Genomic DNA, 25531 nt, shown 5'->3' with positions numbered 1-25531 from the left:
CTGTTACATTCCTTCATTCAGCTGGCTTATTCCGCCCAGAGGCTGGTGTGGGGCAGATCCCGGGTTCTATCCCATATCTTGCTCAGGGAAGGGAAGTCATCCACTGTGAGGACCCGCCGGTTTGTCTTCTGCTGGGGTTCATGAGGAGAAACAGGCCATAGAACCGGCATGGCCAGAAGGCTGGTGTCAGTGTTAACCTGTGGAATATTTAAACATTACGACACTTTCTATCCTATGCTGTACCCCAACGGATGCTTAAGGCCCCTTACCTAGATTGGATTCCTCTACCATCAATGGAGGCTGTCTTCTAAGACACATGGAAAAGAACATCCCTCTTCCTTCTCCCTCTTGTCCTGTTACTGCCACACACTAATCTCCTCCAGCTCCCAAGCTTAGGGGGTTGGTTCAGTGTTTTAATCGCCCGGTCAGCGCTCCTAGAATGAACTCAATCCACTCCAGACCCCAACACGGGCCCCTTCCGCATACATTCTCTGCTCCTTTCCCTTCGGCCTCGCCTCGCCCTCGGCTCCCAAAACTGTGGCAGGGCTGGGATTCCTGATCTCGAACTCCCTCCCGGGGCCGCGGAGAGCGCTCTGAGAGAAGAGAGGCCCGAGTCCGGCTAGCAGCAGCCGCCCCGAGCTCCAGTTTCTCAGCTGGGAAGCCCACCCCGGTCGCCCCCTCTCTTCTAAGTTTATTCTCACACACACAAACCCCGTCGCCCCCTCCCTTCTAAATTTATTCCTAAACACACATACACACACACACACGCGCGCACACATCCGTCCTTCCTGTAGGGGCGTGGCGTTCACATGACCCCCCCCTTCAAGAGTTTAACTCCTCCCAACCGTCTCCTCCGCACCCCATTCTCCGCGCTCACCCGGGAAGGGAGTGACACGGCGACCCTCCCTAGACTCTGACCCCCACCCCTCACCCCGCACCCCCTACCGCCCGGACGACCCTCGCCCAGGCGGCTCTGGGTCGTTACCTGGATCCCGCCCGCCTGGTCTCAGCAGGAAGCCGTGGCCCTCCCAGGTCGGAGTCCAGGCCCCAAGCTGGGTCCGGACAGACGGCCCAGGCCCCACCCCCTCGACCCCCGGCGGCCGGGCCCTCCCCTCGCGCTCCTTCCCCCCTCCCACCATCCCCCGCAACCACTTCCGCCCGTGCTCCGGAAGTGAGTCCGCGGCAACGTCCACCTCCCTTCGTCCCGCCTCATTCTTCCTCCGCATCCCGTTCCCTCCCCCCCGCCCGTCACCACCGCCACCACGGGAGCGCGGGACGTGGGTCTGCACTGTTCCCAAGACCGGAGACGAGGTGTGGGCCGGACCGGGTCTGGAAGAGAACTGAGCGTGGAGCGAGAGTACAAGAAGTGGCGGGGCAGAGAGTACGGCGGCGAGCGGGAGCGCGCGTCACCGGGCGACGCGCGGCGGGAAGCGCGCATGCGCCGCGGCGCCCCGCCGTGTCGCGGGTGTGGACGCTCCGCGGGCGGGGCGGGTGGGACCTGGGCAAGGATGGGGGAGGGTCGCCTTGGCCCCTGGCCCTGCTCGGGTCGCCTAGCAACCGCCCGCAGCCCGGGTGGTGCGGTAGGCCGGGGCGGCTCTGCTATCCGGCTTCGGGTCCCGCCTGCCGGGCGCGGTTCGGGAAGCTGCGAGGCCCGAGTTAACCGTGCCTGCGCCGGCAGCTCCGGAGCGGCACCCGCGGGAAGTGTCGCTCTGCGCGTCGCTTTTTCCTCGCTGCTTCTGTCGCCCCGGCAGGACGTTTCCTTGGGTCAGAAAAGAGACAGAAAATGGTAAGAGTGCTCTAAAATGAATGCCACCCCCCGCCCCGCGCCCTCAGTGCGCCTTGTACACGCTCTGCGAAGCACTTTGCAAGTATTAATAACTGCGGTATTAATTGTATTACTTGGTCACCACCACCACCCGCGAACAGTGGGGAGTCAGCCTGCGGTTACGGGACTGGAGAGCGGTAGAGGCGGTCTCCGACCTCCCAGCCTGTAACACGACCCCGCGCTGCGGCTGCCGCCTTCCGCCTGACACCTCTCTCGGAAGAAACCTGTCGCTTCTGCAGGGGGCTTGCAAGTCCCAAAATGGCCCTGGTTGCTTTTTTCTTCTTTCTTTTTGTCCTAAATGTATTGTTCTGACTCGCTCAACTTGAATCAGTAATAGTAGAGGAGCTACTACTAATTTTTGGAGTTCATGTGTCATCCCCTAAAGACATGTCCTAGAGTCTTGCCGAGACAGAATGGATTGGCAGCCTCTGTTTTTACCTCCTCTCTGAAAACTCTAGCCTGGGCTTCGGTCTTCTGGCCTGCCTTGTGAGATGTTATGATTTATAAGGATTGTGTAGGTTTGCTCTTCATTTCATTCCTGGATCAAAGTTCCTAAAACCCTTGAAACTTCCTAAGAGGTAAGAGCACTAGGTGCATCTTCTGTTCTAATGTTTGGTCACTGAGGGCGGTTCCATTGGTTCCAAGCTCTTGGTAGCTCTTCATCTGGCTGTTCATCCGTATCCTTTTTAAATATCCTTTAATAAATTGTTGAGTGTAAGTAAGTGTTTTCCTGAGTTCTGTGAGCTGCTGTGGCAAATAAGTCCAAGAGAAGGAGGTCCTGGGAACTGCCAATGTGTAGCCACGTCAGGCAGAAGTTGTGGGTAACTTGGGGACCTGCTACATGTCATTGGTGTCTGAAGTGTGGTCAGTCTCAAATGGACTGTGGGGTCCAATTTAACTAGTTAAATTGTAGGACAACCAGCTGGTGTCACAGAAAATTGCTAGGTGGGGGGGAGTAAACCCCACATATTTGGTGTCAGAAATTATCAGAAGTGAAGAGTTCTATAAAAAAGGAAAGAAGACATGGAAGGAAAGTCTGGGTTTTTCTAGTACGTACATTGGTCTGACTTGCTAGACTCCAAGCTGAATCTAAGAGGAGCTGTAACTAATTTTTGGAGTTCACTTGTTCTAGAATATGGCCAGGGCTGTGGATGGATTTGCAGCCCTCGTTTTTTTCCGTTTTTGAAAACTGGAACCTGGGTTCCAGTCTTCTGGCATATCTTCTGTTCCTGTGATTTCTCCAGATTGCTAGCAGTGACTAACACATATTTTCAGTACTGGAAGTGTAATAATTGCTGAGTCAGGAGTCTTGAAATGATTTATTTGGAAAGATGTCATATTAGAAACATTCTTTAAATAGAACTTACATTGCTGTTACACTCAAACATAACAGGTTCACAAATAAGTTCTTTCTCCAACTCAAACCTACTGCATCCAGCTGTCCTTCTCATGTGAATTAACAGCAACTCCACTTCATTTATTTAGGCCCAAATCTTAAGACCCATCCTCATACACTCCTCTCACATCCTCTACCCAATTGGGAAATTTTGTTGACTATGCATTCAAACTATATCTAGTATACAACACCTCAGCATCCCCACAGCATCCTGCATCTGTCACCCAATCAGGTCTCTGCTGTACAACCCCTCCTCCAAAAGCCTAATCTCCATACAACAGCCAGAGGGATCCTGGCATTGATTTCCCAGTTCACTTGGAGTGAAAAGCCAAACTCCTTACAGAGCCCAACACCTAGTAGCTGCCCTGCTTCTCTATGACCTGCTCTCCCTCTGCTTAGTCTGACTCGGCCACACTGCCTTCATTGGTTTTCCTTGAGCCCACTTCAGGAACTTGGCACTGGTGGCTGCCTCCGCTTAGAAAGCTCTTCCAGATATTTGCCTGACTCACCCCTCACCTCTTTTCAGACATTTTATCAAATGTCAGCTCAGTTAGGCCTTCCCTGATCAACCCCTGTAACCCTCCTCACTCAGCAGTGCCAGTCTGTCTTCATCAGCTCCAGTTTCTCCGTAGCACTCACTTATCAACCGACATATTTATTATGCTTACTGCTTATTGTCCGTCTGCCCCTGCTGCCATATAAATTCCATGAGGGGGGCCGTATTTGGCTATTTGATTCCTTGCTGTCTCCCAAGTGCCTAGCCCTTAGTTGGTGCTCAACAAATATTTGTGGAATAAAGGAACTAATAAATGAACTGGAAGAACTACTTTCATGATAGAGTATTCCCACCCTGGCCTTTCCCACCAGTAGGTACATGATATAGTATATTTTGCATTATGATTTTTTTTCTCACCATACCATAGATACTCTTCACATTTCTAAATATTCATAATAATGCTTGTTAAAGATACTTAGATTTTTTGCATGCTTGTTCTAATTAGTCAAATGATACAGAGTAGCATCAAGAAAAAATTATCTTCTTCTAATCCCACCCTGCTGAACAGGACCACTTTTAAATTTAGTGGATACATTTCCAAATATTTGCTAGACACACATATAAACACATAACAAGTACAGATTTCATAGTTCAGAGACAGGTAATGCCAGAATTGTAACTTTATTTTCTGTAACTCAAGTCACTTTTAATTCTAGGCCTTATTACCTCTGATGGCAGAAAAACTAAATCTAGTTAATTCAGGGCAAATGCTGGCACTTTATGATTTATTTGTTAATGATCAGCTACAGTTTAATTCCAGTGAATTCAGAATTCATTAATACCTTTTCTTCTATCTTTTTATTTTCACATAATTACCCAGTTTTTAAAATTATTATAAAAGAAATGGACATTCATTGCAGAAAGACAGTAAACCATAAATAAGCAAAATGAAAAGATTAAAACATCCAGAAATAATCAAATTTTAAAAAAACACCCAGTGATAGTCAATCTTAAAATCTTATATCTTAATCTAATCAAATCTTAAAAAAAAAACAACAGATTTTATTTAGTTATCTCTCAGAAAGAGAGGGAGAGAGAGCATAAGCAGGGGAAGCTGCAGGTACAAAGAGAAGCAGGCTCCCCTGCCAAGCAAGGAGCCCAATGTGGGGCTCCATCCCAGGACCTGGGAATCATGATCTGAGCCAAAGGCAGAGGCTTAACTGACTGAGCCATCCAGGTGTCCCAAGTGGAACCTGTTTTTATGTCACTTCTGTGAATTGCCTACTTTTATCTTTTACAGTCATGTTACTCATTTGCTAGGACTCTTTATAGACTATAAAATAAAATACTGTTATTTAGGTTGTAAATATTTTCCCAGATTGTTATTTGCCTTTTAAGTCTGTCTCTGGCTCATTTGACATTGCAGGTTTCAGCAGCTCTTAGGCCAGAAGTCTGGTCTTGCTGCCCATGCTCTGCCTTCAGAATAAATTAATGCTTAGGAGTAGACTAGAGACTTTTGTGTCTGTTTTTGCCCATGTGATATAAGGGGTAAATAAGAAGACATGACCATAATCTCCAAAGAAAAGGCCACAGAGTCCCCAGATGAAGAAGGAGGCATTTGGGGGACAATTTATGTTTTCTGGAGAGCACTGATACCCAAGTGCCATCCTAGATTTTTGGAAATCTCAATTTTAAATGATCTGTTATTCCTATTAGTTATCCCTATCCATACACACATAATTATCACACAATTATTCTTCTGTGTCAGGTGATGATAGTCCTGACCATGGGCATGTTCTGACTTTGTCTTCTCTTTGGCCTGGTCAGTATTCTTTCCTAAAACACCGTCGTCCTAAATGTCTTTCCTCCTAAATATCTGATGCATTAGTCACCACATCGTTCTCTGAACTCTGCTCCCTTCAGCAAATCCAGCGGGTGAGGGCGGACTTTTCGGAAACACTGAAGATAGATCTCCACCAATCCCTTTTTCATGTTCCTTGTGGCAAAAAAAAAAAAAAAGCAAGAGGGTGGGGAGGGCCGGAGTTTCACTGCCAGTACAGGACTGAAGAGGATGTGACAAGCTCAAACATCACCCTAGTTAAGTGTAAAGCTGGACTTCTTACTTACAGACACTAGGATTCCTTATCCTAGTAAAACCCAGGATATTAAGCAGAGACTTGAGATGAAGGTTAGGTAGCAGTTGGGAGGATTCTGCTGGAGATTGCAGTTCAGTCACGGGATGAAAGCTACTTAAGTACACTTGGAATCCTAGTGCTTTCTTCATTTCATTTCACAGTGAAGGGTGCACTGATCATATCTGCACTGTACCTGGTCTTTCCTTACTAAATTGTATTGTTATTTTAATTATTTTAATTTTGAGCATCTCTCCCCAAACACAATGAATTTCTTCACTTGATCTTAGCCAAAAGGCCGAGAAGCGATGACAATGAATTTCTTTGGGGCAGAGACCTGTTTACCTTAAAACACTCATATATTTCTGTATTTGTTTAATTCGGTGAACATTTACCTGCCAGCTCAGATCCTGGCTCCTCTGATTTCTGTGGTGGAAGATCTCGTTTCCTTTAGCGAGGTGCAGATAAGGAAATGTATCCTTCACCCCTGGCAAGGTATTCATGAGGATCAAATGAAACCAAAGCTGTGGGAACACTTTTAAAACTACACACAGCAATGTAAATATCTGTGAGATTTAGAAGTTTACAGATAGCAATTGGAAAGTGCCAGGGTGGTGGTCACATTGAATTTTCATGGGAGAACACTTCATGCCCTGACCATCTGAGACCAGAGAAAGCCTGAGGGCCAACCTTCCCCCTGGTCCCCTTAGGAAACCACTCCTGTTTCTCACCTGGTCTGTTCCTTTTTCAGGGCTCTCAAAGTATGATTAGGCCATAGTGAAAGCTGGTCTACTTTCAAACACCTTTCTTAACAATTACAAGTTCTGACTACCCTAGGTGGCTTTGTTTTTAAATCTGTGAATTTGCATTTAAACCCAGAACTGCTTGGGTCAGCATTTCCATAGGCCAGCACCATTAGTGAGGGTCATCCAGTTATGTAGTGAATAAAAAACCTTGGCTCCCGATGCCAGGAGGCTGAGGTTTCCCTGTACTGAGCCTCCACAGGTGGTGGGGGTGGCTGGGAGAGAGGAGGAGATAGAGAAGGGAGAAGTCAAAGGAGCACAGTCCAAAATAGAAGTGCCTTTTACCTTCAAGACGTATCAGTCACATGGAAGAGGAGACTTATTCTCAAGAAAGAATAGGGAAATTTACAAATAAAAAACTGAAGACATTTCAGAAGTACTGAAGAAGTGTTTGGAGAGCCAAAAAAAAAAATAATCCGAGTAATTCCTGGTTTGGGGTCATGAATGCTTTGCTTCAAGCAGAACCAAGCTCAAATGGGAATATTCCTACTCCTTATAACCTAAACTGGTTTTGGTGTAAGGGTGCTTGGATTCTAAAGGTCCTGGCTGCAGTGACCAGTTCTCACATACCCCAGCCAAATCCTTCAAAGCTTTTCCTCATACTGGAGCAGTTCAAAGTACTTGGGAGAAAACGATTACAGTCTTATCCCCGAATTATCTATAACCTTATCATAATTCCCTTATCTTTTTGAAATGGGTTTTAAACCAGAATAACCATTTCTAATTATTGGAAACATTTTAAATAACTTTTAGTAACAATCTTTGAGTCATAAAAAGGAAAGGACATACCTAAATCTTTCAAAGGAACATCTTTGATCTTTTCCTAGGTGGGTGATTCACTGTTTTCCATCCTATTCTGGGATAAAGGTGTCCACATGTGTCTCCACATTCTCCCCCACCCCACCCCCACAATAGGCTACTTGGGAATAATGGAAGAATTTAAGTTAAAGGCAACCCAACACCCCAGCTAACACTCATTAAGAATCATCTGGAAACTGTTTAAGGAAAGAAAAAAAAAGCCACGGGATTCTGGGAGTTAAATTCTTCTCTGTGCCTCCCAAATGTCTCACTGCAGTGTGGTAATCACCTCTGTGTTGTGTCATACACTGATTCATTCCTAGTGCCTGTTAAAGGGCTGGCCTGTTCAGGTGACTGACCCTGCTAAGGAATCAGACCCATTTGAAGTCGTGTCTGGAAATATCAGGCTTGCATTCTTGCATTTTCTTTTAAGATTCATTTATTTATTTGAGAGAGAGAGAGAACATGCATGAAGAGGAGGGCAGAGGGAGTGGGAGAGAGAATCTCAAGCAGCCTCCACACTGATCATAGAGCCTTATGCAGGCATTGACACGGGGCTGGATCTCATGACCCTGAGATCATGATCTGAGCTGAAACCAGGAGTCAGACACTTAACCCACTGAGCCATCCAGGCACCGCACATGCCTGCATTTAATTAACGTGCTTGCTTAAGTGAGCAAATAACAGTTGGAATTTCAGCAGAGAATTAGTTGTGTGTGTGTGTGTGTGAGAGAGAGAGAGAGAGAAATGGATCAGATATACTCAGCTACAACCTAGAGTGAGGAGAATATTCCAAGAAAAAAAAAATTGCTTTTTCTGGACTTCGACCATCCCTAGAATAGCACAGGCACTTCATTCCAGGGAAGAGACCAGGGATCTTTGGTCTGAGGAAGACAGGGACTCCGAATTCATCTCCCTTCCCCCAGCCTGAGTTCTACTTTGTCCTTCTCTTTCCCCAGAAAAATCTTCACAAGTCTTTTATTACCAACTCAAATGCCACTCCCTCCCTGAGGGGAGAGACAGAATGTTGAGGATTGAATTAGATCAGTTTTGAGAAAATGAGGAAAGAAACATGACCTAGTGAATGAGTCAGGACTTTGGGCTAAAATCTGAGTGAAATTTACAGATTCCAGTAAACCAAATCCCTAAAAGGAGATATAGCCAGAGTCCCATAGATACATAGTTTCTAAAATGTAGAAACTGGGTTGCAAATTGTACAAGTCTGAACCCAGAGGACAAAGTTTGTAAGGCAATGGAAAATAGCATAGGCATTCCAAGAACAATATATTGCTTCTGTGTTTAAAACGTAAGGAAGTGAAACCTGAAAAGTATGGGAAAGCCTGGGCGAAGGCCTGCAGAGACACAGGACAGCACTCTAGGGCCTGTGCACTTGAGAGCCTGTTGCCTCGGGTTTGTACGTATGCCAGCTCTACCATAGAGTGCTGTGCCATGGGCAAATTCTTACCCTCGGTACCTAAATTTCCCCACCTGCCAAGTGAGAAATGAGTAATTGCCACCTCATGGTATTCTTAGGAAGAGTGGAAGGGTTGCCAGCAACAGTGCCTTGCACAGCATGAATACAGTATCTTGTTATTTTATTTTATAAAACTTGAACGATCTTAATATTTTTTGGAATAAGTAAGCAAACTTTGGGGAAAATTGATCAAATCCTCTGATTCCACAAATGATGAAACACTGTCATTGTATGACCTTTACAAATCAGGTCAAATGCATTTTATTATCTACTTTTAGGGTCATCCTGAAATGGCTTTTTAATGTATACAAATCTTGACCTGCGCTATGATTCTTGAATGCAGGAACTTGTGTCTTCACCTTGTGTGACCCTAACAGTGTTAGGCACAAATAGCAGAACTTAATAATCTATGAGGGGTTTTGTTTTGTTTTGTTTTTTTTAAATAAAGAATTTCAAACTTATCCTAGTGGCAGCCATTTAGACAGTTAACAAGGGGAGGGAAGGCCCTGGAAGAAACTTTGGCCTAGGCAACAAGTCCTGATGGATCTCAGTCAGGAGGGAGGCGTGTTTCCTGAAAAAGTCTGAAGGAAGGGACAGCAAGGATCATGGCTCATACCTTTCAACTGCTCCTCTCCATCCACCTGCAGCAGACTCTGCTACACGTACTAATTCCACAGATGTGGAGCCCCTGTCCTTGTGCCGTCACTGCCTCCTGAAGAAACACAGTAACTACCTTACAACCCAATCCAAGCCCTGAAGGGAGGCCCTAAAAGGCCCCCAAGCATAGAACTCAGACTCAAAGCCTGCACCAGGAGGTGAGATTTATTCTTGCCATTAACCAAACGGGAAGGGAACGGCCAGAACAACCCAAAGAGCACACAGGGAGGGAAGATCCCAGCACTTCGGACAATGACTGATTGTCTTGGGGTGGCATGGGATGGACAATGAGAGGAAAAACCAAGTCCAAAGATCCTAATTCTGAGGGGATGAAGAGGCTTGGCCTGTATGGACAGATAGTGTGTTTTGATGGCAAGGCAAGGCTTTTCTTTGAGATACATAGACTTGGAAACAGAAGGAGGCTGGGGATACCTGCCAGGAGGCGTGGAGCAGGACGCAATTCCCTGTCCACCCTGCAGGCTCTCCCTCATGGAGAGGATCACTTATAGAGACTGCTGCAAGGAGAGACTGTGATTCTGTGAAACAGCTAGATAGGGCTGGTGACTCACCTTTGGCATCCCTGAGGTTTGTATGCCAAGGTTCCAAGAGGATCTGAAGGCCAAGTGGACACAGCAGGAGCAGGGTTTATACCATCTTGCCTATCCAATGCCAAGTCTAAGAGGGCAACCACCAGATGGGAGAACCCTGAAGGGGGCTGTGGGCCATGTAGCCAGCAGTTAAAACAGAGGAAAGCAGAAGGAGGCTAAGCCAAAATGTCCCCCCTCCCAAGAGCAGTGCTCACATCCTGTCCAGCCTAGATCTATCCTTAAGACTTAAGATGTTCAAAGTAAAAGGAAACAGGGTGTGTGGCCAACTGGGTTGTCAGATACAATACAAAACACCCAGTTAAATTTGAACTTCAGATAAACAAGGAATTATTGTTAATGCATGTGACATACACTAAAAAATTGTTTATCTGCAATTCAGACATAACTGGGCATCTTGGTTTTGTTGGCTTGCTTCACTTTGCCAAATCTGGCAATCCAAGCCATGCGCCAATATGGTAAGCGAATCTGAACATTTTTGAAGATGGAATTAAACAAGTAGTGGCAGCTTCTACACTGAGTCTTCCAGGCTCCAGAGTTTAGTTATTGAACCGAGATGACCATACCTTCTCCATGCACTGAGCCTCTCTTCCTTCTGGGAGCTGTGGGACAAAAAGAGAAAATAAACATTTGACACAGGCTGGTTTGATTGGCCAGCCAAAGCAATAAGCAGTGACAGCTTAGGGATTTCACACAGCTGGTCTTATAGGATGTGAATACAGGGATGCCGGCATTTGGGGAAAAGGAGGGGATAGAGTAGGTCGAGGGGAGGGGATCAGACTGTTTTGCCTGTACTATGTCTCATGAAACTTAGCATCTTTGAGTGGCTGTGTGTATACACTGCTAACAATATTTTTACTGTAGTTGGGGTCGAAAATATTTGGAAACCACTGGCAAGAGGTTGGTGCTTGCAGGACATTATGAAAACTGTTGGATCAACAGGCAGAATGAGTTTGCTTCACACTCATAGGGGAGGGTGAGCTTTGCCTTGATTTAGAACAATCACTTTCTGGAACCACCTTCCCTTTTCACAGAATCTGCAGTCCCTTGCCTATATGGATGGCCAATGCTTCATTTAAAGTGGAGTTCCTAGTTTTGTCATTTTGTTCATTTTGCTGCAGTCGCTTACTAGAAACATACACTGGGATCCAGAATCGTTGCACCCAATTTTAGCAATAAATAGACTAATTAAACATACCATATAAATATAACAAATAATGTGGAACTAAATGCACCGTCCAAATGGCCTTTAAAAGTTTTTTTATTTCCTCCTCTAAAAGGAAAGTTTTTCAACTTTAAAATCGTTGGAGCTCACGAGGCTTAATTCCTCAGAACTATCCCAAATGGTTTTGTAAGAGTCACTATTTCTCTCACGCAGTGAACATATGATGCTTTTACTGAGGAAGAGGCAGAAAAAAAAAATGTTTACCATCTCACTTTGTACTTTAAGAGATGTCTATAACATTAGCTCTTGATTCAGAAATTATAAATAAAGCTGTTTCTTCCAATGTTACTGAAACACAGTGTCTTGTGATGTTTTCATCTTTATTGTTCCAGAGATTTCATTTTTATTTTGCACTTATTTTTTGTAAGAAATATCTTATTAATCCTAAGCCTAAATATTTACTCTCCCACACCAATTGCTCTGATCTCCAGCATTTCTGCAGATTTTGCTTTTATGCATGGATGAAATGGGTTTGCTGTGTTTTTTTTTTTTAAGTGAACAATACCAGATACACCTGGATCTGAAATTAATCCCAACACACAGGAACACCATAATTTTGAAAGGTATATGGAGGCTTGATGCCTCAATGTCCTTTGCTGTAAAATGGGCATAGTAAAAGTACCTACTTTGTAGAGCTGTGGGATTTCTATGAGAGAATGAATATGACGTCTGGTGTGGCAGAGACAATGCTCTATGACTCACCAAATTCCGTTTCTGTTTCCTCTTCATGAAGAATGAGACACATTTTCAACCTCTCTTGTATTGGTTTGGGGCCATGTGACTGGGCTCTGGCATGACTACTCAGCCTGGCTACCACGGGGGACATCTGTTCCAAGTCACGTGGCTATAAGACATGGGAGGGTGTCCTACCACACACAGGACTTTATGTGAGCAAGAAACCAAACTTTATTTGTGAAGATTTGAGGGTTTGTTACTACAACATTGCCTGGCCTATCCTGACTAATACACTTGACATATATATGTAGTAAACAGTTAATGAATTTTAGTATTTAACTTAAATCTATGAACAATATGAAACAATTTCTTGCATATATGTTACAGAAAGAAAAAAATCTAGACAAAGAACAGTGTGTAGTGTTCTGCATTTTGTGTAATAAGAAGGGGAAATTAAACTGTATATTTGACCCTTGAACAACAGAGTTTGAACTGTGTGGGTCCACTTATACAGTACAGTACTGTACTGTAAATGTATTTTCTTAATTACCTTTCCTCCAGCTTACTTTATTATAAGAACACAGTATATACTACTTACTATAGTAAGGTACTAGTAATTAAGTGTTAAGGGAGTCAAAAGTTGCACATGGATTTTCGACTGCATGGGAAGTTGGTACCCCTAACCCTCATGTTCTTCAAGAGTCAACTCTAGCTCCATATTTGCTGATTTTTGCAAAAAGAAATATAGTAAAGGAGAAACCAGGAACCAATGAAAATGAAACAGTGGAGAGGATGCTCAATGGGAGAGGGTTTCTTTGATTAAATATGTTGATACAATGTCCATTTTTGAACCATGTATTTTATATACTCAAAAAAAAAAGTTAATCATAAAAGGCATTAAACCTGGACCTTAAACAAATGACCTCACTCTATATAAAATTAGTTACTAAACCAACAATGAAAGACAATGTTATTCTGGTAACTACTCTGAGTATACCTACATTAATAGTATTGGGAACCAAGAATTTCCAATAACAAGGGAAAAATAAAATATAAAAAGTATTTTAAGAAAAATACTGTTTAATAAAACCAGAAACAATATGAACTTCTGCTAGTTCATATATATATGTATATATTTAAGTATATATGTGTATGTATATTTTATTCCCAGTTGTGTTCCTGAAGAACTTAGAAGAAATGACACCCTAGATCTAGTAACAGTGGGTACCACTAGCCTCCATACCTTGCAACTCCTGATGTAACAAGTGATTCAGGCACGAATAAACAATGAGTACTAAAACCAGTGCAAAATTGGGCAATAGGCTAGTCCTACGGGGGCAAACTAACATTCCTCAGCATTACTAGTGTTCCTTTTGGTATTGAATCCAGTATTTGCCCATTCCCCATGGATGTGTCTGGTCCTGTCTGTCGGCCTGCCTCTCAGGACCCACTTGCCCTGATGAGGTCCCAGTGATGGTTGTAAAGCTCCAGGCTCCATCTTGTCACCTCTCCTCCTACAATAACAGGTATCTCTGCCTCTGGCAAGGCTGTCATTACACTGGAAAGCTCTATAGAAGCTCCCATACCCAAGTCAAACACAGTGGGACCCACAGAATCCTGCCTTTCCCGGGGGCTGCCCAGAGGCCCTGGTAACACAATCTGGAAGTACAGGCCCATTTACACACTGTGGGCTTTTTGCAAGAGAACAGCTCCACCCACATGAAACGGTGCCCGGAGCACCTCCAGAGATGCCCCACATGACCAAGTGGGGCTGTGTACGAAACCACGGTCAGCTTGGCAACAAACTGTGTTGCATTCATTTTCCCTTTTTTGCTGCTTTAATTCTTTTCTCCCACCTTTTTTGCAGTCATAGGATTGCACCTGTCATCAAACATTAGCATGTGAACTTTCCCTCAGTCTCCCTGGGAGTTTCGCAGTCACTTTGTCAACTAAGGCATTACCCTCTGCATCACTACTAGTGGAAAAACCCGACACGTGAACATTCTTCTGAGATGCCTCTGCAGTATTCCTGGGGGGGAAAAAAAGTTTAAACCTAATTGAGAGTCTCCAGATCTAACTTCCATTTTAAGGACAATACAGGCTTGAAAACAAGTGTTAAAGAGCACCATCCAGATACAATCAGACAGATGAAGAATGTGTAACTTTCTGTGAGTTATTTGGTCTGGATTCTTGAAAAATCAGCCTCATAGGTCAAAACCGAACAGAAGTTAAGGTGGAGAAAATTTTCCAGATTAACCTCCAGATGGAATCCTTAAACCTTGACTAGATCATAGCGGAATTGCATAGAAATCTCTAGGAGACAATGGGGGAAATTTAAGCATGGCTTGGATATGAGTTATGATTGTAGAATGATTGTTAATTTGCTTAGACGTGATAATGGCAGTGGGGTTATTTAGGAGGTTGCCCTTGTTTTGAGGAGATTCGTGCTGAAGTATTTAGAGATTATAAGGTCAGATTAATAACTTGTTTTCAAAACTGGTGTATATGGGTATGTTGGGAGGGGGGAGAGAAGGAAAAAAAAGAAGTATGGTAAAACATTAACAACCACTGAATCTAGATGGAAGGCGTTAGTGGTTCTAGTCTTTTAACATTTTTAAGTGTTTTTAAATTGTCACACCAAAATGTAGGAAGTTATTAAATACCAAAAAACAAAAATAACAAACAAACCCTAGATAAAATCCAAGATATGTTTGTAACTGAAGAAATGCTTTAAGCTATGTTTTATTTTCCTCAGTTTCAAATAAGCAGCTAATACTAATACAGGGATGAATTCATCTACCTCTGAAGGGATGTTCACCACTAAACTGCTGTGCTTTCAAAAGCTTTTCACCTCGGTGGCTCAGTGGGTTGAGCCTCTGCCTTCGGCTTGAGTCATGATCCCAGGGTCCTGGGATCGAGCCCTGTGTCGGGCTCTCTGCTGGGCAGGAAGCCTGTTTCCCCCTCTCTCTCTGCCTGCTTCTCTGCCTACTTGTGATCTCTGTCAAAGAAAGGAAGGAAGCAAGCAAGCAAGCAAGCAAGCAAGCTTTTCACCTCCTGCATATTTCTAGCAGTGTGTCCCGGGTAGAAAAATATTCAATGCCAATCCTGTACACAAGTTCTTGGCAGAATAGTCAGCAAGTAATACGGAGAGCTGCCTCCTTCAAAAGGCTGCATTTATCAGGCAAATTGTGAGTGCTGAGGAGCCAGGGCACTGTGGAGAAATGCTCCTTTAGAGGTATAGTTTGATCCCGCAGAAGCAGCAATCTCCCCACATATTGCTAAACCTGTATGGGATGCAGACCAGAGTGGCCACTTTCTCCCCAGCCATACTGGCAACAGATGGACACTGATTAACCATTTAATATGCTGAAGCACATTTATTTCAGGCTGCCACTGTTAGCACCACCTCTCAACTCACAGAGAAAACTCTTCCCAAACTTTTTTTAGTTAGTGGGACCATCTTATTTGTTAAGGCAAACAGTTTTCCATTATCACCACTCTCCCACACAGAACCTGCCCTTCATTTCCAAGATGCCTCTGGACAGAGGGGTTCCTGGTCTGCTCTCACCATTCCGCTTGGCCCAGGTCAGCCCATCTCCAGGGCTTCAATCCACAATACAGTCTCAGGAAAGGGCTCCCCTCGTGTTATATTCATGCACATTACACTGGCTCGGCCATCCTCTGATGCCTAAAGGAGCCCTCCACAAGTTGGATGGTCCCGCTCTGTCCAGGAAGGACCCCTGTCATACCCACGGAATTCTCATGCTACACCAGTGTTAAGATTTTATTTACTTATTTGAGAGAGACAGATAGAACCCAGAGGGCGAGGGAGAAGCAGACTCCCCACTAAGCAGGGAGCCTGATTCAGGACTTGAACCCAGGACCCTGGTATCATGACCTGAGCTGAAGGCAGATGCTTAACTGACTGAACCACCCAGGTGCCTGCATTCTTTCCATCTTTAACAGTAGAACTCCTCAGTGAATGCTGAACTTGGGGGCACTGCATGAAGTTTCTGTTGTGTAGCAAGCAACCCCAAATCTCAGTGACTTCCCCCCAAAAAGCCGTTTATTTTTCTTGCAGTTAAATAGAGGCAGCTGTGCTTCAGGCCATGAACAGATTTAGGGGGGCTCTGCTTGTCTTGAGCTCTGGACCCCTAGCTCTCTGGAGCAGGCTCTTCTCATGGAGGGTGGCAGCTGTGCCAGTGGGGTGGGGAGGAACACGAGAGGCCCCTTAAGGCCTCAGCTCAGAACTGACACATTGTTATTTCTGTCCACATTCCCCTGGCCGGAGCAGAACATCAGTGGGGTAGGGAAGAACTCCCCGCCTTGGGGAACCTCGCCAAGGGCAGAGAGGGGAGAAACAAGGGAAGGTGCATGACACCTTCAGTCTCAGCCTCTCTTGTAGCTTGATGTGTGCCTAAAACTAAGTTCTAGCCCAAGGGGAGCAATGTGTGCAATGTCTATGCCTTGCACTTGGAGGCACTGGGCATGCCAGGACTTTCCCCTGCCCATCGGCCAAGTACATGGTGGGCTGCAGCCATCCCCGGGCACAGAGGCAGATGGCACAACTGTCCCCACCAGTCCTACCTCTGGACTGTGGACTGTTTACATTGGTGGATTTTTGCATCCCCTTTCTCGCTTCTGAGAACCCTAGCTAGCTAGCACAGCGCTCATTCATTCACTCGACGAGGATTTACTGAGTGTCTTCTTTGCGGCAGCCATTGCTCTAGGTCTCGGAGGAAGGTTGGTCTGTCTGCATCTTGGCCATGGAGGTGGTCACACAAACCCACACACGTGATAAAACTGCACAGAACTAAATCACACACACACACACACACACACACACACACACACACACGAATACAAGTAAAACTGAGGACCTCCGTACAAGATCTTGGTGTTGTACCAATATCGACATCCTAGTAGTGATACTACATTCGAGTTTTGCAAGAAGTCATTGCTCCGGAGACACTAGGTAAAAGGATCTCTGTGTTCTTGCAACTGCTTGTGACTCTAAGGATCGAAAGATAAGAAGTTAGAAGCAAAAACATTTGGACTCTGGTCTCTTTGCGCTTACAGTCTCAAATGGTGACTTACTTGATATGAATATTTTATTGAGCCAGAAAACAAGCTACTGGTGAACAGGAAGACTTCAACCGAAAGTGGTTATAGCTGGCTCCCAGCAACTGATAGAGCATGAGGAAATTGCGATTGATTACTAGGAACTGATAGTCCTTCTAGGGTAGAAAAGCAACAGAAGTTTAAGTGTATGTACACTATAGATTATGCTGACATGAAGAAAGCTTAATTTTTTTTATGACTTTCTTCTTTTTTAAGATTTTTAAAAAATATTTTATTTATTTATTTGAAACGCAGAGATCACAAGTAGGCAGAGGGGCAGACAAAGAAAGAGGAGGAAGCAGGCTTCCCGCTGAGCAGAAAGCCCATTGCAGGGCTCGATCCCAGGACCCTGAGATCATGACCTGAGCCAAAGACAGAGGCTTTAACCCACTTTAACCCACTGAGCCACCCAGGAGCCCCGAAAGCTTAATTTTGATTATGGTCAGAATCAGCATTATCAAAAAATCCCGACAGTTTTAGGTTTCAGTTACATGACTAAGAGTGCTTGGGCTAGGGGTATATTCAAACTGTGGCCTCTACCTTGGTCTTTCCTTAACCATGGGAATCGGAAGATTCAAAAAATCAAAAAGTTGGGGTGCCTGGGTGGCCCCTTTGGTTCAGCATCCGACTCTTAATTTCAGCTTAAGTCATGATACCAGGGTGATGAGATCAAGCCCCACAGTAGGCTCCACACTAGGCGTGAAGTTTGCTGGAGATTCTCTCTCTCCCCCTCACCACTCCCCACCCAAGCACACTCACTGTTACTCTCTAAAAACAAAAAACAAAAAAAAAAAAAAAAAAAAGAAAGGAAGAAAAGAAAAATAAGTGGAAAAAGTCCCAGATGACAACTTCTGCCTGGCAACAGCCCAGCTCCAACCATCCAGATGACAGCAGCGTCCTGAATTCTGCAGAGCCATTACATAAAAGGAACTCAGGACAGAGCAGGAATGCTCACTTTGGACTGGAAAGCGAGAGAGATTTAAAGTTCTTTGTTCCTTAAATAGGGTGTCCATATAACATCCCCTACATGGAGACACCTGTGAAAATAATCACAGGGAGCAGGCTGTGTAAACAGATCTGTCGGTTTTACAAACATTGTGTCATTGACTCTTCATGTTCCCACAGCCTAACTTCCTCTAACCAACAGAGACTGCTGCCTTTGTCAGCCCAGACTAGCCTAAGAAGAAGGAACCAGTAAACCCCAAATCTCAGTTGAGTTAATGTGCTTAAAGGGTTATTTCTTGCTCATACAAAGTCTAATATAGTGTCGGTGGCCCTGTTCCTTCTTCTTGTCAACTCATTTTGAGCATGAAGTTACCAGGTCATGGGAATGGGGGAAAAGAGAGCTGGAGGATTACAGAAATTTTGGGGGGCCACACCAGGAAGTAGTTTACATCATACCACCCACCCTTCCTTGACCAGAACCCAGTCACATCACCCCTACTTGCAAAGGAGACTGGGAAAAGCCATCCTCCTACGAGCCCAGGAAGAGGCACTCCTTCACGCATGTGCGATTACAGACTGGGAGAGGACACTCAGCCTCCTTACACAGCTCACGACCCCCTGTGCCGTTCACAGAGAAACTGCTGAAGATGGCAGACAGCCGTTCAGTACAGCCTAGAGCCTCGAACCCACTTCACTTTCTCTCTGGGGCTTTCAGTTTGTGATGTACTGGCATTCATCTCCAAGAACACTGTTTCCTCCAAAATCTGCAGGCAGGAGACCCAAGGACTAGCTCTGATGCTGTGGTTGAGGTCTGTAGCCCAAAGCTGAAAGAATTCCTCTTGGCTCAGAGGACGTCCGTCTGTATGGTGTACGCATGCCTTCAATTAATTGGAGGAGGACCACCCCCATTATGGAGGGCAATCTGCTTTAGTCCACCAATTTAAATGTTAATCTCTCATCCAGAAACACCCTCACAGAAACATCCAGAAGGATGTTTGACTGCATACCTGGGCACCATGGGTAGCGAAAGTGACACACGAATTTCTGCACATCCTCTAAGGCCAGCTCTTAATACTTTATGTTTCTTGTCTAAAGTGGAGGAAAGGGGACAAAGGGTCATGGCTGGGTCCAAATCCCTAATCTTACTCTGAACTCCAGTCTCATTTTTTAAAATATTTATTTTTAAATCAGAGAGAGAGAGAGAGAAAATGCAGGACTCCATCCCAGGACCCTGGGATCATGACCTGAGCCAAAAGCAGAGGCTTAACTGGCTGAGCCACCCAGGTGTCCGCTCCAGTATCATTTGTAAAATGTGAATAAGAATGTTTACCTTGAGTAATTCTGTAACAATAAGATGTTGTGTCTGTGAGACACCTAGACCTATGACTGACGCCTAAAGGATGGCAATCATTAAGATTTCAACTTGAAAAGAAAGTCCACTAAACATTTTAGGATTCTTTTCACAGCTGCTTCTTACTTGTAGGTGACTCTTGACCTTTTTCCATTTTCCCTCTGAGGTTTAGCCGAGTCTCAGCAGGAAGCTCCCTGCTCTCCTGCGGTGTCACTATCCCCTGGTATTCAAGTGACCATAACTCAGCTGTGTCCTACTTTTCCATGAGCCATCACTAAAGACCCATATAATGTCACATGTTTGAACAACTTACGTAGGCATTCCAGAGAAAATCCAAAGGGGAAAGAGAAGTGAGGAAGAATTGCCTTATAAATAAATTCAAAAGGCGAGAGCTGGTAGGAAATGATGCAAGAAGAAAAGGAAATAGAAATCAGCTTTTCAGGATGCCTGGGTGACTCAGTGGGTTAAAGCTTCTGCCTTCAGCTGGGGTCATGATCCCAGGGTCTTGGGATTGAGCCCCATGTCTGTCGGGCTTTCTGCTCAGCAGGGAGTCTGCTTCCCTCTGCCTGCCTCTGCCTGCCTCTTCCTACTTGTGATCTCTGTCTGTCAAATAAATAAATAAAATCTTAAAAAAAAAAAGAAAGAAATCAGCTTTTCTACTAATTTCCTTTGCGTTCTTACACCAGTTCGGAAATTAGCATCTATGGGATGACTGACTGGATGAACTGACTCTGATCTTCTCATTCAACAAACCTGCAGACTTCTTTATTGGGGTGGAGTTGAGGAAGGTTTAAACCTGGGCCAAAGCCACGTGGGGAACCTAATAAGCGAAATGGTCTTCCATACATGAAGCATGTAGAACTTTACCCAACTCCTCTTTTGAGGAGTCTTGATCCTCTGGTTACGCAACTGGCTGAGTGAGCCACTTTCCCAAAAGACCCAGACACATGGGCTTTGAAATGGGCCTCTGTTTCTCTTTCAGGTGATAGTATAGTGGGGTCGGGGGGTCAGAGCAATGGTTGCTCTGCTCTACGAGGTCACTGGGCAATGAGGGTGACATCTTGGGCTTCACATTGTCAATACGTGATATCTACCTGTGGGTTCAAGATGCCACTCCAGCTGTCCCCTTCCCCAGCCAGGTGGAAGAAGGCAGAGGAAGCAGAGTGCTAAGAGCTTTCTTTTCAGGGAATCACTGAGAGCGGCTCTTTTACTTCTGCTCACATCCCATTGCCCAGAAGCCTGAGGGAAGATAAACGGGTGCCCTGCCAACACTCTGCTGGGTGGGGTCTGATTGCTCAGTGGAAGAAGGTGAGACTGGGTGCCTTGGAGGAACCAGTAGTTCCTGCCACAACTGGTTCTTTGGAGGTGATTCAGTTCCCCCTGGAGAGTCTGTTAGACCCCACGGGCAACCCCTCAATTCCCCACTCTACAAAAGAGGATCTACTTTTATCTGTTTGGGAACATTATCTAAATTTGTATCAGGAAAAAAAATGGCGTTTCTACACATAAACACGTTTGAAGACCATTTTAGGGATTAGTGTGCCGAGGAGGAAAAAGAGGATCAAGTCAATGAGAGGCTGAATTACCTCTCAGAGCCGGTCTGATGAGCAGAACCCGAGGTAAGGGGGTGAGAATCCACCCAGAGCCAGCCATACGTCCTCACACATGAAGCTCATTTGTTTTGCCACCCGATCCCTCTCCCACACTCATACCAAATGGTTCCCAGTAAAGGAGAAGCTAAGAATCCCAACATTGAAAAATCCCAACTTTCTTGGAATGTAGTCATCAGGGGTGGCGAGCAGAATTGGGGAAATGGAAAGATACTCATGCAGGCTTGGGCTATCTGGATTTGCTAACTGGTGCTTATGGAAGCTAGGCTCCTACCCTCCTACAGAGACTGGGAGACTGGGACCTTGTCCTCGCATGTTGGCTGGAGTACACTAAATTCTGGCAGCTCAAAGCTTTCCCATGCAGGAACTTCTGGGGGCCAGAGTAGACATCCCAGGGACATGGCCTTGACCTGTTAGAAACTATGCAAGTGTTTGTTCCAGTCTTTACATGCAGGGTTTGGACAAAGTGATGATGTGCCAAGAGTTCTTCTGCTGGGCTCACAGCCTAGCCCACTTCCACATCTGGGATCTTTGTGGGCTGACCCCAGAACAGCACAGCCCTTAGCATAGGGAGACTGAGTCAGAACCAGGGCGTCTCTGCTCACAGCCCCACACATCCCTGACGGCTCCTAAGCACCTCCAGACACAAGCTGGGAGAAGAGGCACCTCGGGGCCATCACCCATCTTCTTGGTCATCCTCCCATTTTTACAAATTAGAATGGGCCTTTAGTCAAAACCTGGGTGCCCAAGCGGGGCACAGGACCCCAGGTCACACTTCTGGAGGTGCCTGACAGCTTTGGCTGGATTGTGGGTTTGAGCTCTGTCTGCAGAGTGTGCTGGGCGGTGGGGTGGGGGCTGGCAGGCCCCAGAGCTTTGTAGAGGCGACAATCCAAGCTGTCTTTGGAGCTCAAGCCCCCTGCCATGTATACCTCACTCCCCAGCTCTTCTTCATACCCCACCTCGAACCCTAGCCCTGTCCCCAGAGGACTTTCCTTCTCTCTTTTACATGCGTCCTTGACCCACTCCAGTTGCCATGTGTACTTGCGGGTGCAGCCTCTTTTTAGCAGCATGTCTGCCTGTAACTTTTTTTTCATTTGCTTGGCTAATGCCTCCTCAGCCATCACCCATCAGCAAGAACGCTGCCTCTTCATTATGTCTTTCTCTGAGTCCCCAGACCAGGTCAATCTCTGCTCCCTCCCATCTCTGGACTTCTACCAAAGTGAGGCCCCAGCTCCTGAAGTCTAAGAGTGGAAAGAGGCAGAGGAATAGAGAAGTAGTTTGTTGGCACAGCAGAGTGAAGGCAAGGCTGACTCAGCACTGGGGTCAAGGCCAGCAGGTTGGAAAGCAGAAGTTAAAGTACCAGTGGAGAGGAAAAAGCAGAAGAAGGTGGTGAGGGCAGCAGAGTTGGAGAAAGAGAAAGGAAAGTAGGCCCAGTGAGACAAAAGAAGCAGGCATCACAGGCATTCCTAGTGCACCTGCCCTGTGCCTGTTCAATAAATGTTTGAAGGGAGGAGGTGAAAAACTGTGGTTGCCTATTTCAGAGGACCTCAGTCTTCTTAGGGAAGTAGAAGGTTTGGGTCTTACGAAATATGGGCATTAGGAGTCAAGGGCCTATGAAGAAACATTCCATTTGTTGATGGAATAGTTAGGATTGACTCACTATTGAAGGATTGACTACTACAACAAGCAGACCCAAAATGCAAGGCTCTACAGTGTCATCTCCGTACTATAGAATTTTAAATTTTTTACTCACTTAATAGTCTAGGATGGGTGTTCAGGTCAGCGATAACCTAGGCTCCCCATCGTCTAAGGTCCTGCCCGAGAAAGGAGAAAGAACAGGAGGAACATGCAAAAAAGGTTCTCGCAGGCCTGGAAAGCACACACACTTCCGCTCACATTCCTTTTGAGAGACCTTACCCATTTGCAAGGAAGACCGGAAAACGTAGTCTAGCTCTGTGCCCCTAAGAGGGAAGAACAGAGTTTAGTAGACAGCCAGCGGTCTTCACTATGGTAGGCAGAGTAATGCACCCCAAAGGTGTGCTAATCCCCAGAATCGGTGAGTGTATTGCCTCATGTGGCAAAAGAGACCTTGAGGGTGTTTAGGATCTTGAAATGAGGGTGTTACTCTGGATTATCCCAGGGGCCCAGTGTAGTCATGAGGGTTCTTCTAAGTGAAAGAGGGAGTCAGAACTGATGCAGCATGAGAAAGATTTGTCTGGCCATTGTTGTCTTTGAAGCTGGAAGGGGCCTTTTGAAGATGGAAGGGTATGAGCAGGAGGCAGAGAGCCTACAGAAGCTGGAAAAGATGAGGAATGGATTCTCCTCTACAGCTTCAAGGAAGAATGCAACTTCCGCTGACATCTTGATCTTGGGCCAAAGACACCTATTTTGGACTTCTGGTCTCCAGAACGCTAATATAATAAATTTATATTGTTTTAAGCCACCGAATTGTGGCACTGGGAAACTAATACAACCCCATTTAGAAAAACCCCTGTTTTTCTCCTTTTTCCAAACACTACCTATTGCTAGTATGAAGCATTATTTTAAATGCTAAGAAGATAAGACTATGTCTTGATCGTCTACCTTGTGCAATAGCCTACTGACTGTCTCAGGAGCAATCTGGGACCAGTCAGGCTGGTGGACTTTAGTGTGGAGAGGTCCCTGGACCAACAGAATCTGTGTCACCTGAGAATTTTCTGCAAATTCTTAGCCATACCCTAAATCAGGAGCTCTGGGACCCAGTAATTTTACCAAGTCCACCACATGATTCTGACACTTGTGCAAGCTTGAAAGCACTGTTCTAGGGTGGGAGCACTATTCCACATTGAAGGAGACCAAAAAGATGCAGAAACTCAGCACTGCATTATTCTGAACTGAATATTTTTTTTTTCCAAAAGACATTACTGGGACAATTAAAGAAACTTGGACAGGGTCAGGATACTGGATGGTCATACTTAGTCAATGTTAATTTTCTGATTTTGATGATTTTGTGGTGGTGTTGTAGAAAATCCTTGCTTGTACGAAATATACACTAAAAGTCTTCAAAGGTGATGGGGTGCCTTGTCAGCCACTTAGTTTTCAAATAGTTCAGGAAGAGAAGAAGTCTTACATTGTACTTTCCATTTTTCTTTGAGACAGTTTTCAAGATACGAAAAAAAACAAACAGTAGATATAATTTTTAAAATATCAGCCTGTCAAAGACGAAAAATGTCAAAAGTACCTAGTGTGGGTGAAGGTGTTCTACCAAGTACTGTTGGAAGTGTAAGTTTTGCAATATTTTTGGACAGCAAGAGGATGTTATCAAAAATTTAAGGCAAATTTTGACTCAAAACTCTGTCTCTAGAAATGTAATCTTCAAACATAGCCAATGATATTGTAAGTGTTTTGTGGTGATACTTGCGGTAAGCATATCATAAGGTATAAACTTGTCAAATCATTATGTTGTAATCCTCAAACTAATGTAACATTGTGTGTCAACTATATTCAGATTTTTTTTTTAAATTTAAACTAAAAAAAGATTAATTTTTATGATTCTAAAAAAAGAAAAAATGTATCCTTCAGATAAATTTCTGTAAGGGTGAGAAAATATATTTTATTGCAAAACTGCTTATACTAGCAAAAAAAAAAAAAAAAAAACCCCAAACAAACAAGCAAACAAAAAAACTGGAAACAACCCAAATATTTAGCACTAGGGACTCGGTAAGTTATGGTGTAACTATACAGTAAGTAACTAAGAAGCCTTTAGAGACAATGCAAAAGATGTCTATGTCCTTTTGCAGAAAGGAGAACCACCACATTAATGCATGTATGGGAAGTTTCCTTTCTGTGAAAAATTGGAAGTGAATGTTTGGAAGCAACAGTGCAAGTGCTATTTCAAGTTCACTTCCTTTCATGTGCTCCCTGGTCCTGCTGGGTCCAGTTCCACCAGCGAGAGCCTCTTGTCTGTACAGATTCTTGAAAGTATAAATGCACAGCTTTTTGGTTTGGATTCCAAAGACAGATTGAGTTTAAAATGGTTGTGTCCAGACAAGAAAAAAAATGCTCCAGATCTGGTCAGATCTTTGGTCAGAACCTAGCTGCTCAGGGACCCTGGGCACTGAGGTCAACATCCCTGTGAGGTCCTGAATCCTGCCCAGATGCCATCTTGCTTCTGATAAGATTTTGAAGCTGGTTAACTAAACAAGGAGCTTATTCTAACCCCACAATGGGTGTATGTTTGTGGTACCTTTACACCAGTATACAGCCCACTCGAAATACTGCACTTTGGGACTGGCTAAAGAGGTGAGTGGGGATCCCCAGATGGGGGCCTCATTTAGTCCTCAAGACTGTGTTCTGTGCAGAAGTTCTAGGACGGTGTTTTTCTGCTATCCATCTAGGATGGTGTTTATCTGTGTCCCTTCCCCCTGACTGATCAGGCA

General features: G+C 44.9%; 1 protein-coding gene across 8 annotated transcripts in view; it reads right to left on the bottom strand.

Moving 5' to 3' along the window:
* Window positions 1-3125: 3125 nt before the first annotated feature.
* The window catches only part of ZFP62 (ZFP62 zinc finger protein), a 56015-nt gene continuing 33609 nt past the window's right edge, over window positions 3126-25531 (bottom strand). For 4 of the 8 annotated variants that reach the window (XR_009407164.1, XR_009407159.1, XR_009407158.1 and 1 more), the window contains 4 exons: window positions 10753-10788; window positions 9541-9636; window positions 6245-6336; window positions 3126-5713 (listed from right to left, as the gene is read on the bottom strand). The gene's annotated coding sequence lies outside the window, so the exon portion shown is untranslated. The remainder of the gene's footprint in view (window positions 5714-6244; window positions 6337-9540; window positions 9637-10752; window positions 10789-25531) is intronic. The other 4 variants (XR_009407165.1, XR_009407161.1, XR_009407162.1 and 1 more) reach the window with 2 other exon arrangements.

Source organism: Mustela nigripes, chromosome 12 (assembly GCF_022355385.1).
Source record: "Mustela nigripes isolate SB6536 chromosome 12, MUSNIG.SB6536, whole genome shotgun sequence".
Classification (NCBI taxonomy): domain Eukaryota; kingdom Metazoa; phylum Chordata; class Mammalia; order Carnivora; family Mustelidae; genus Mustela; species Mustela nigripes.
This window is presented reverse-complemented; position numbering and strand designations above follow the sequence as displayed.